Here is a 6,000-nt window from a genome sequence, read left to right as displayed (position 1 = left end):
GAATCCACGTGGACCCATCCAAGATTAAAGCTATTGAGAACTGGTCAGCACCAAAGACGCCTACAAAAATTCGTCAATTCCTAGGTCTCGCTTGCTACTATCGTAGGTTCATTCAGAATTTCTCCCGGATCGCGAAACCTCTTACAACATTAACCCAGAAGGGTGTGACCTTTGACTGGGGATAGAAACAGGAGAAGGCATTCCAAACCCTGAAACAAGCCTTATGCACCGCACTGATACTATCCCTTTCAGAGGGAACAGATGATTTTGTGGTTTACTGCGATGCGTCCAATCAGGGGCTCGGTTGTGTTCTGATGCAATGAGGTAAGGTCATCGCCTACGCTTCAAGACAGCTGAAGACACACGAAGTTAACTACACCACACACGATCTCGAATTAGGAGCGGTTGTGTTTGCTCTAAAGATCTGGAGACACTATTTGTACGGTACGAAGAGCACGATATACACCGATCACAAAAGTCTCCAACACATACTTAATCAGAAGGAGCTCAATATGAGACAACGACGGTGGGTCGAACTACTCAATGATTACGAATGCGAAATTCGATATCACCCGGGTAAAGCCAATGTAGTAGCAGACGCGCTGTCGGAAAGAATATTCTCGTCGAAAGGTTAAATCACTGATAATGAATATCCATTCTCACTTATCCGCGCAAATCCATGAAGCCCAGATGGAAGCCCTAAAACCAGAAAATGTCATAAACGAAACTTTGAAGGGAATGGATAAGAATCTTGAGATCCGAGGAGATGGAGTTTATTGTTTCATGGGCCGGATCTGGACCCCAAAGTTCGGTGGTTACAGAGATGTTGTCATGAACGAAGCTCACAAGACCAGGTACTCCATTCACCCAGGTTCGGACAAGATGTACCTTGATCTCAAGAAGTTATATTGGTGGCCAAACATGAAAGCCGGGATCTCTACCTTTGTGGGCAAGTGCCTGACTTGTGCCAAGGTGAAGGTCGAATATCAGAAACCCTCGGGTCTGCTCCAACAACCCGAGATACCTGAGTGGAAATATGAGATGATTTCTATGGATTTCATTACCAAATTACCCAAATCTCCGAGTGGGTACGATACCATTTGGTTAATTGTCGATCGATTGACGAAATCCGCCCATTTCCTGCCAATCAAAGAAACTTTCAAGATGGAAAGGCTCACAAGCATCTACATCCAAGAGATTGTTCGACTACATGGTGTTCCTATATCTATTATCTCCGATAGAGATAGTAGTTTCACTTCAAGATTTTGGCAATCACTGCAAAGCGCCCTAGGAACGAGGTTGGGCATGAGTACAGCCTACCATCCGCAGACTGACGGACAAAGTGAAAGGACTATCCAAACTCTGGAAGACATGCTGCGAGCCTGTGTGATATACTTTGGTAAGATGTGAAGCCCTCTATGGCCGAAAGTGCAGATCCCCTCTGTGCTGGGCTGAGATGGGTGACACCCAGTTAGCTAAAGGACGGATACCTGATAGCACTCTCACAGGTCCGGAGATCATTCGAGAAACGACTGAGAAGATCGTTCAAATTCGTGAAAGATTAAAATTCACTAGAGACCGACAAAAAAACTACGCAGACAAACGAAGAAAACCCTTGGAATTCCAGGTGGGAGACCGAGTCCTTCTGAAAGTCTCACCCTGGAAAGGCACAATACGCTTTGGAAAACGTGGAAAGCTAAATCCAAGATACATAGGGCCTTTCGAAATTCTCGCTAGAATCGGACCCGTGGCTTACAAACTCAATCTACCTCGCGAGCTTAGTAACATACATCCTACATTCCACGTCTCAAACTTGAAAAAGTGTCTATCCAACGAGACTCTTGTACTCCCACTCGACGAGATTGAGATCAACGAGAGCCTCAATTTCGTGGAAGAACCGGTGGAGATTATGGATCGAGAGGTCAAACGAACGAAACAAAGCCGCATCCCTATAGTGAAGGTTCGTTGGAATGCCAAACGAGGACCGGAGTTCACTTGGGAGCGTGAAGATCGAATGAAAAGTAAATACCCCCATCTTTTTACTTAGTTATTTGTAATAACTTAACTGCTTAAACTCTAAATTTTTGGACGAAATTTCCCTAACGGGGGGAGAATGTGACAACCCGACACTTTTACATTGTGAAATCGATCCATATATCTATAATTCACGTGAATTTAGCATCTTTTAGCAAAATGTTGGGTCCGCATGAGTATTTTAGGCTTAGTATATCATAGATGTGGGCCATAGGAAGGGTTAGGAAGGGTGTTGCATCACAAAATCCAGCCAAACACACCAAGAGAGGTGTGTGCGGCCGCACACTAGTGTGTGCGGCCAGCCAGCCGCACACCCAACCGCAAACCCCCTCCAGCCTCACACCCGACCTTATATATAGTAGACGACCCCTTTCCATTCACTTTTGGCTGCACTCTCTTCCTCTCTTTACTTTCTCTCTCTAAAAACATCACCCAAGAACACTTAGAAGGCCTCCAAAACGTGAAGAACATCATTTGTTAGCTTGTTATAGAGGTAAAACACTTGAATCCAAGCACAAAACTCATATTGTTCTTCGTGTTCTTCACTCCTTGAAGGAGTGCGGCCGCACACCTTCATCAGGTGGCCGCATACATTCAAAACACCATCCAAAATGAGAGTATGGCCACACAAGCGACAAATAGGACTCAAACAAGGAGTGTATGGCCGCACACCCCTGTGTACGGCCGCACACACACCATGTACGGCCACACACTCTAGTGTGCAGCCTCACTACACAAGTCTGACCGCATTCTCCAGCCACACACTCACTTTTATGGTTATACACCCACCCTAAAACTCATATTTGGCATTAAACTTGCATAGATCATTAAGTATAGAACACGGGACACTTAGTCCTAGTGATTCCAAGTCCTTAGGGTGATTTCCCATCATTTTAGTCATGAAACACCCTAGCTCTAACTTATATATGTGTCACCATATGATTAATAGGGGCTACTTGCGTTCAGAGCATCCGTTGACACTCGACACTCATATCGATAGCACACTTGAACCCTACGTCAAACAGTGAGTTCATACCCCTTAATTAACCTTTCAAATGTTTTTAATTGTTTTTATGGGGGGGGGGGGGGAATACAAGTTGAACCCAATACATTGCAGAATCAATCACACGTGATTTAAGACTTACTATCAAAAGGATTTTTACATTTTTAAAGTATTTTGTCAGTAAAGTTATTGTAAATGTTTGTTAACCTCATTTTCACAAATCAATTGTCTTAAAACCATTTTTCAATATTTTCAAAACCTTAAATTATTTCCAAATCATATCTACACTAATATATTTATATAAATAAGTATTGAAGGACTTAGAACTGATAACTGGCCTTATTTCCTGTTCTTGTTTGATTGTGGGCTTAGGGTATTTGGTTATCTGTCCGACTGTCGTTTAATATTTAGTTATATATCTTGTATATTTGTGTTGGATATAAAAGTTCTCATTCTAGTTCAATACTTCTACATATCGAAGACACTAAATCAAGTACTCAATTTAACTATAATAGGTATAGTTAAGGATTACCACTCATTTTTTATATTACTATGATACACACTATGGTCAGTACAATTACGAGACTATATGTGCAATGCACGATGTGAAGAGAACACTATACACTATACTAAGGGAACACGACCCGTTATAAGAAGAAATACTATAAACTACATCAAGAGAACAGTACATAGTATACTAAGAGAACATTATATACCATACGTAAGAAAATACTATAACAGAATGTGATGCACTATCTCTCTATACGACTTATCGTTATGCAATCGTCGGATAACCATCGTCTCCTGGAAGGAGAGCGACCACTACGTGTATAGATCTATACGGGACGAATTTTCCCCCATCCCGACTGCTAGCTACATTCCGAGCCTTTTGGCCCAGGGATGACAAATACTACTACACTATTGGTGACCTGGAAGGTCAGCCACTGTACTGCTATCACTCAGTATGATTTCATACTAGCTTACATTCAAAATTTAATTAAAAACACATCCCGAGGTGCATACAAAATTAATACTATTCGGAGTTTACATTCACTATTACATTTAACCAGCAGGGATGCTGCTGGGGTGAAACTCCATTCCTTCTCTAAAATGAATGAGCTAAAACTATATTTTCATTATTGATATTTTCACGAGAAGACTATCATATTTTCGAAGAAACGAACTTACTAATAACCCAGTCTTGGTAAAATACTACTTTTGTTGGAAAATGTGGGATTTTCTATGAATCAAACTATTTTCAAATTTTGATAACAGGCATTTCACTACAAGATTGTAAACACTTTTATACAAGCAACGACACTAAATACTTATGAACTCACCAGCTTTATGCTGATACTCGTTTTCAAAATAACTTGTATTCTCAGGTCAAAAATAAACAGGTACTGATGCAGCTTTTGGGAAGATGGAGCACATATAAGACTCATCTTTTATTTTGTTCATACTTTTGGTGTCTACATAAATGTACAGAACACGCATGTATTACAATTATTATATTAATGCAATGAATGTGGTTGCTTGTTTTTACTATTATGCATTGTTATGATACTGAACATGATGTCCTCCACCCCAGAACGTATTCCACCGTTCTCGGTTTTGGGGTGTGACACCGAAGCCCGAAACACATAACACAAAGACATACTTGAATCACGTAGACATCAAGCACACTGAACTACTGCATCGGACCAAGGTCCGGAACTACTGCTAACTAGACGGGTCGAAATTGTGGTCGTAGACCCGTTCCTACTGGAAGGAAAACTCACCTTGTAGTGCTGGTTGCTGAGATGCTAACTCTAAAGGTGGTTGACTGCTGCTCCGGAACTGCCCGACTACAATTTCCAAAAACACTAGATCAGTTACTGGTGAATGCTCTCAGGGTCAAATGACTATATTACCCCTAGTCAAAGTCAACTCCCTGGTCAAAGTCAACTTCCAGTTGACCGGACTCGCCGAGTCCCTCCTTCACTAACTCCGACTTTAACTCACCGAGCCCCTTTCCCACTCACTGATTCACTCTGAACTCACAACTCGAAGGGAAAATGGGGACTTGCAACTCGACTCATCGAGTCCGAAGAACAACTCGCCGAGTCCTATCGCAAATTCCATATAATCGAATTCTAATCCATTCCAGGGCCTCAAACTCGAAAATCTGAGCCCTTGGGACCATCTGAACACGTAAAGTTGTTGAATTTATGTGTAACTATGAAGGAATGAAGCCATTTCACTCAAACACTACTTTTCTTCGGGAAAAACTCATCCGACTTGCCGAGTTGTAGAACAACTCGTCGAGTCTAAGGCAATCTTCATCGGACTCGCCGAGTTGCTCATCTAACTCATCGAGTCCAAGGCTATCTTCATACGACTCACCGAGTCAAGCTTCTGACTCGTCGAGTCCATTCAGTCCCATTTCCATACATGCCTGATTTGAGCCATGCAGGTTCGGAGCAGGCTTCAGACTGCTCAGAGTCGGCAGAAAAGTTATGCCGACAAGCATCGATCGGACCTGGAGTTCCAGGTCGAGTATATGGTACTCCTGAAAGTGTCGCCTTGGAAAGGCATCATTCAATTCAGGAAGCGGGGCAAGTTGGGCCCCAGGTACATTGATCCTTTTAGGGTTGTGGCCTGGGTGGGCAAGGTGGCATATAGGCTGGATCTCCCAACCGAGCTTAGTCAGATTCATAGCACCTTTCACATCTCCCAGCTGCGGAAATGCTTAGTAGACGACTCTGCAGTGGTACCTCTCGAGGATATTCAGGTGGATGATAGCCTAAACTACATCGAGCGACCGATAGCCATTCTGGATAGGAAGACAAAGGCGCTGAGGAACAAGGAAGTAGAGCCGGTGAAGGTGCAGTGGCAGCACCGCAAAGGCTCGGAATGGACTTGGGAGCCGGATGATGAGATGAGAGGGCACTATCCCGAGTTATTTTCAGCATCGGCAACGG

Source organism: Lactuca sativa, chromosome 5, assembly GCF_002870075.4.
Source record: "Lactuca sativa cultivar Salinas chromosome 5, Lsat_Salinas_v11, whole genome shotgun sequence".
Classification (NCBI taxonomy): domain Eukaryota; kingdom Viridiplantae; phylum Streptophyta; class Magnoliopsida; order Asterales; family Asteraceae; genus Lactuca; species Lactuca sativa.
Note: the sequence above shows the minus strand (reverse complement) of the source record.